The following is a 7218-nucleotide window of genomic DNA, read 5'->3' on the forward strand; positions in this document are numbered from 1 at the left end:
AGAAGTGCTCAGCCTTGCTCCTTCCAATGCCATCAACATTATTCTGTGCATCGCCAGACAGAAGGGATGGGAGGGCAGAAATCTCCCCCCTCCAATGAAGCCAAGCATGGGCTTGATCCAAAGCCTATTCAAGGCAACGGACAGAGTCCCATTGGTATCAGTAGACGTGATCAGGCCCCAGGTCTGCACTCCCAACCTGAGACAGCAACGGAGGAGGGCAGGGCCTATGTTTGGATCCTCCTAAAGCACATGCCACCTGGCTTGAATTCCTTTTGTCACATATACTGTTATGTTCTTCACATCCTAGCTCAGGTACATTATGCTCCATTTTACACTAAAGTCTCTTTGAAAACTAATGCTCACTCTCATTTTGAATTTCTGGAGTGTAGACTCTCAGCTTGTTTGTTAGGAAAGCATGTAACTGTTCTAGTGGATGTACTTTGGTATGAATTATTTCACTGTTAATCTACTTTCCTTCCCTCACATGACAGGATTAAGATTTTATGGGGCCCTGTGTAAAAAAACCCAAACAAACAATGTCATTGTTGTCACCCAATTACACATAGGTTCAAGTCCCATCTTTTTTCCTTCCTTCAGGCAGTTAATACTTCCACAAGCTGTCTCTCAGGCCCCACTCTTACGCTCCACTCACATGCAAGAGCGTAGGTTACTGGCTGTTCAACGACCTCCCCTGAACTGCAGGCAGATCATGAAAAGGTACAAGGGGAAAAGCAACATTTTTAGGTCAGTTTCTTCAGATTACGCTCATGAGCTGGCTGACAGCATCTTTTAAATTAATATCTGGGCCAGTGACATTTTGAAGAGCATTTGCAGCTTCTCTGTACTAGGACCCTGTGCAAGTGCTACATTGGCAACAGCACTCCCAAATGACTCATGGCCAGACATTTGTTTTTAAACACACATGAGGAAGGGCCAGGGGTCTTCAAAATAGTTATTCTTCCCCAAAGGAATTTGAAAACAAATACATCTATAGGGATTTTCTTTCCACTACAGATCTGAGTCAATCTTTGACATGATATACAGAGAGAGCCAAAGGCTTGGTTATTCTAAATCATTTGTATTGCGTATATTATTTTGCTTTACTGACATCTCTTTCTGTGCAAAACTATCCTCCTCATGAGAGATCCCCAAGACATTTATTTTGGTTTTCTTCTGTAAAAATACTTTCATAATATTTTATAGTGATCAATTGCCACCCAAAAGCATCCTTTTTGTCTACATTTATCTCAACCTCTTAGGTCCCAAAATCCCTTGGGAATTCTGGTCTTAACAGCTGGGTTAGAAATACCAGGAGAATGAATGTTCTTGTGCTTTCTCTTTTTGGCTACAAGCAGGAGGGGAGACCATGTCTATAGGAGTTCCCATGCCAGAAAAGATCAACAATTTAGTTAGCTCAGCATCCTGTCTCTAACCGTGCCCCAAAGCTGGATGATTCAGAGCAAACCACAAAATCCTCACGTTACATTTACTTGTGCAATGTGATACGATGTGGGGTGAAGTACAATAGGGCACTTGCCACACACACTCTCCCTCCCTCCCTCAAGGCCTGGGGTGACACTGCAGCACCCAGTTTCCCCTGCTCAGAGCCCCTTAACAACTCCATGCAGCCTGAAAGGTGTGAGACAGAAGTTCCCTGCTGGGGTTCTATTTTAGGAGAGTCCAAATACAAAAAATAAATAAAGTCTCTTCTGCCCAGACTCCAGGCAGCCCCAGCCCCTTCTCCCTGAGGGACTGTCTCTTTCTGCTAACAAAGCAGGTAGAGGGGAAGACACAAAACCTGGCTTGCCTTTCTTTGCCTTCTCCCTGCTCCAGCCCCTGGTTGTCATTCAAGCACCTCATTCTCCTTCTGAGTCAGGACCCCCTAGCCCAGTTATAACCAAACAATCACTTTTACTCCCTGCTGGAACCAGCCTTGATCCCTGCAGCACTCACCTGTAGCTACTTTCTCAGACTAACTGCAGCTTTCCAGGCTTCTCTCCTGCTAGCACTCCCAGCCCTGACCAGCTGGAGCATTATGCTCCCACTCAAGCTCCATTCCCCAGAGACTACCACAGGCATCACTCCTTTCCTCCCTTATCTCCCCACGCTTGGCCTGAGTTAATCACATGTCCAAAATCATTCTCCCACCTGGGGAGGTGAGCTGATCTTGTCCCAGGTGGGGCTGAGGCCCCATTTCCCCATGAAGGGGCCAGCCACCATGTGACATGAAGGCAGGATTTTTTTTTCCCTGATGGTCACCATAGTTTAATGATCAATATATTTCAGCAATTCATCAGGTTAGATCTCAACAATATCACCGTACGGACACCTTGATTTTAAATGGTGCATGCCCATTTCTCATGTTAATTTAATGTGCTGTGACATTCTCTCTTACACTGCTGGACTTTTCAGATATATTTCATATCACCAGCCATACAAAATCACAGAATTGTTGATAATCTGAGATACAGTCAGACTTTGCACTGATGTCTCTCCAGTGCATTCTCAATGCTGCACCCACTTTACAGCAGGAATAAAATATACAAGCTAGATGAAAAAAGTGACGTGTCACCTTATTATTTGCCAGGCCAAGCTATTACATGAAGTTCAGGCATGTTGGCTCTGTGGGGTCCAATAGAACACTGCCAGTCTTGTTACCTACCGTTCCCTCAACATCCTATCTTACCAATATGAAGGGCCACACAGGGCAAAGGACTATAACTAATAAGCAGTCATTGAAGCACCACTTGGTACAAAACACCAGTGGCTCGGTTGCTGAATACTGCTAAGAAGCAGTGCTGTATGTGTCAGCCTGCTATCACTGTCCCCCCACAGTGTAAATCCAGCAGTAACACAAGGTACAGCCACAGCAAAGGGATAATAATCACTAATATGGCAAGAGCAGTTAGACTTCGGTATCTAACACTGTCTGATGGTGGGCAAAATCAGCCAATACATCATGGGGAGCTTCTCTGCACAAGAAGCTAACGATGCACCTACTTAAGCCCAGAATGTGTGAGAGGTTGGACTATCTGATCCCACTCCTGGCCCATTTACAGTAGTTACCAGCTAATTTTTCTTTGAGAGATATATGGTATGTACCAGCAGAGTGGGTCACCTGAGCTAGCAACATTATGGTATCGTTCACCCACAGCATCTCTCTCCCCATGGCTTTTCATGCTCAAGGGCTAACGTGCTGTAAGGTATGAAAACATTTATACATAAGCAGAAAGAGCCTAACCCTCTAGGAAAACCCTGTGTAAAGCCAAGAGCTCTGAGTAGCAGGCGGAAGGCTGCTTTTATATAGCATTCCCTGGCTCTCCTCAGAGCCTGATTTGGGCCTTCAGTCCCTAGCCTGCTTCCTTACCCTACTCCGAGCACCTGTGGGAGAGCTGAGGCGGAAGTTAACTCTCTGCTTCTGCTGCTCAGCTGCGGTCTCTATACCCTATCATAGGGTCTATATAGATTTTTAAAACTCTGCAGCAATAGGTTAGTTTTGCATGTGAGTAAACTCATTATTCCATTGGTTGTTGATTGAAGTATATTAGCAGAAACTTTCTAGCACATTCAGTTGCTAGACCACAGCTGTGTACTACCTAATGATGGTATTATTATTATTTTAAATACTTAGCATTCATATGGCATCTTCTATTTGAAGTTTTCAATGAACTTTGCAAACATTCAGTCATTTTCACAGCAAAACTCTCTGAGGTGAGTATTATTATCCCTATTGTATAGATGGGTAAACTGAGGCATGGATCGGTGACATATCTTGGATCACACAGTAAGTCAGTAGCAGCACTTGGAATTGAACCTAGAAGCCCAGACTCCCCAGCCTCTGTTCTGATCACAGGATAATCCCTCCCCAGAATAGCCTTATTCTCTTCCTTGTTCCTATTAAAGTTCAAATACTTATTTTCACTTCCTACTTGATTAATAACACTGCAGTTATTCATGTTTATGCATCAACCTTTGTATTTTTGTCTCTGTACAAGTTTTCACTTTAATAACTGCCTGCACAGCATTTCATATGCTGGAAAGGGGAAGAATTAATTACAGTAGCAACCCAATGCAATGCTGTAAACTCTGTAGTGGAAATGGCAATTAATGCAGAAAGGGATTTTTCTAGTTTAAAAAATAAGGCTGAATTGTGAAAACGTAGATGCAAGTATTTCCTGTGTCACTGAATCCCTTGTCTTATGAAACTACTGCAAGCTGATGTTTTCAAAGCATCATTTACAGACAGAAAGTACTAAAACATCATGATTTAAAAGGAGATCAGCTACCACGAATGAGTCAGGATTTCATCTGAAAATGTATCAATGAGTACATTATAAATACTGTCAAGATTTTCCTTTTGTGGCTACCAGTGGCATGCAAATTTAAAATCTAGTTACCTTTATGCAAATACATTCTGCATTCTAGTTGTCTGGGTTTCGATACATAGAACTCTTTAGCCTATTAATATTCTCAAGATCTTGTTTATATTTAAACATATCCAGGACACACACATACACATATATATATATATATATATGGAACTTCAAATGCTGGCCTTCCATCTAAATAGCATCAATCTGTTCCCTATCTAATAAGGATGTTTATTAAAAAAGGAAAAGGCTGATTTAGTTGACAAAGTACTGGATATGTCCAAATCATATAATCAATATTGGCTAGCTTATTGCAGGGTCAGAGCCTAGAGACTCACACTATAACCAAGCCATGGTCATAATTGATACTACAATACCCAAATAATATTATAATTCCTTTTGTAAAAAGAAAAAATCCTGTTTTACAGCCTCATAGGCCGTGTGTCTGTGTGCAGATAGATGTGGAATTCCCTGTCTACAGTTCAGCTCATGCCAAGTTTGTAGCTACAACTCCATCCATTTAGTAATTTGCTTTCAAAATCTAGATACACTAACTATTCAGAGAACTTCTCTACAAACATGCCTTTCCTTAAATATACCATGTGACAGTGTCTTTCGGATTAGTGGTCCTTTTCCCTTTGGCTTGCATGAGTTACCTGACTTCAAATTACATTTTCCAATAGAGAAAATGGGGGAAGCAGGGAAAGGAAAATAACTTAATTTTCTGTGCAGATCACACATTCCACTGCCCTTTTAGTTTGTCTTCTGAAAGCTCAGATTAAACACGATTTCATACTTGTACTTGGATTGGTTATTTTGTATAGAACATTGCCTGCTTAGGAATAAACATCTTGTCAGATACAAAGCAACACAGACTGATTTATTCAGCAGTATAAGAACTGTTTCTAGCATGTGATGAGCTGAAAAACTACATATTGATTTATTAACTCCACGGATTAAAAGTCTTCTTGAAGTAAAATGCTTTTTATCTGTTTTTAATTAAAACCAGAAGATATTCTGTTACCTGTACCAGTACATATATTCATTAAATGCAAATGTATATATACGTGCTTAAGTGTGCATGGGTGAGCTGGAGGATGTATGTGTTACATCTGCAAAGTTGCATCACCTTTGGTTCTGTTTTATGAATTTTTTAGGGCCCTGGAATAAGCTTTAGTAGCTCCAGTTTTGTTTAAACTTTTAAAATATTAAGTAATATTTTCTCCCCCGCATGATGAAAGGTTATCCAGTGACCACAAAGGAGAGATTTTTTCCCAATCCTGGCAGAAACTGCTCTCTACAAAGGGTAGTTATGGAATACTGGCATGTAGAATAAGTTATTAGGAAAGGTCATAAGCAGAAAGAGTATATACACTTGAATTCAAAGAACAGCTAGATTTTTTTCTGGAAAAGGGCATTCAGTGGTGTGGTGAAAAAAAGCAGGAAGGCAGGATTAAGAATAGCCAAAAAAGGGCAGATACCTTGGGTCAGCAGGTAGGTTTTTAAAAAATACATTTTACACACAACAAATCCTGCCACTTGGCAGGGAGTTAGATAAGATGAATCTTGTGGTCCCTTCTGACCCTGTAGTTCTGTGATTCTATGTGTGCTTGAGCACCTGAGCAGGGATCTAGATGTGCACACATGGGTGTATAGTGGAGCTAGAGGAGTTCCTTTGTGTTGCTGAGTAGCTGACCAATTCCTTTAACAACACCCTACATTGTTGGGCTGTCATTTAGATGAAAGTTACTGAGAGGAAACTGCATACTCCAGTTTCCTGCATACTGACTCTTGACCTAAACTTTCAAAGCAGCCTTAAAAATGGAGACACCCCATGGCATCCAACTTTATTACTTAAATGTAGGCCCTGATTTTCAAAGGCCCTGAGTACCTGCAACTCCTACTGAGTTCAATGGATTTGGGAATACTCAGAACTTCAGGAAATCAGGCTTCTTATTAGATGAACATGGATTTAGGAGCCTAATTTATACATCCAGATTTGAAGATTTTGGCCTTTGTGTCTAAGTTTGGAAGCACAAAATGTGCAGCCTCCAAATTAGAGGCCACTGTAAGCTGGCGCGTCGGGGCTCAACCCTCCTGCTGGGCCGGAGGGGAGCCACACCGACTCGCTCCTTGTCCCCTCTACGTGGGAAGTCCAGACCCTCTGGAGCAGGGGGGCTGGATAACAGCAATCAGTCTCAATATAAGTCCAGTCCCTCTGGAGCAGGGGCTGGATAACGGCAATCAGTCTCAATATGAGTCCAGGTCCAGACCCTCAGGCAGGGGCCGCACAAGGCACACAGTCACTAAGTATACGCCCCGGCCCTCAGTTAGGGCGGGCAACCGGACAGCAGTCCTTGGGCTCAGGCCTCTGGAGCAGGGGCTGAGCAACAGCAAAGTCAATATAGGCTCAGGCCTCTGGAGCAGGGGCTGAGCAACAGCAAAGTCAATATAGGCTCAGGCCTCTGGAGCAGGGGCTGAGCAACAGCAAAGTCAATATTGGCTCAGACCTCTGGAGCAGGGGCTGAGCAACAGCAAAGTCAATATAGGCTCAGGCCTCTGGAGCAGGGGCTGAGCAGCAGCAAAGTCAATATTGGCTCAGACCTCTGGAGCAGGGGCTGAGCAACAGCAAAGTCAATATTGGCTCAGACCTCTGGAGCAGGGGCTGAGCAACAGCAAAGTCAATATTGGCTCAGACCTCTGGAGCAGGGGCTGAGCAACAGCTATGTCATTTTGGGCTGAGCCCTCTTGAGCAGTGGCTGAGCAACAGCAAAGTCAATATTGGCTCAGACCTCTGGAGCAGGGGCTGAGCAACAGCAAAGTCAATATTGGCTCAGGCCTCTGGAGC

The sequence above is a fragment of the Mauremys mutica genome, chromosome 4 (genome assembly GCF_020497125.1).
Source record: "Mauremys mutica isolate MM-2020 ecotype Southern chromosome 4, ASM2049712v1, whole genome shotgun sequence".
Classification (NCBI taxonomy): Eukaryota; Metazoa; Chordata; order Testudines; family Geoemydidae; genus Mauremys; species Mauremys mutica.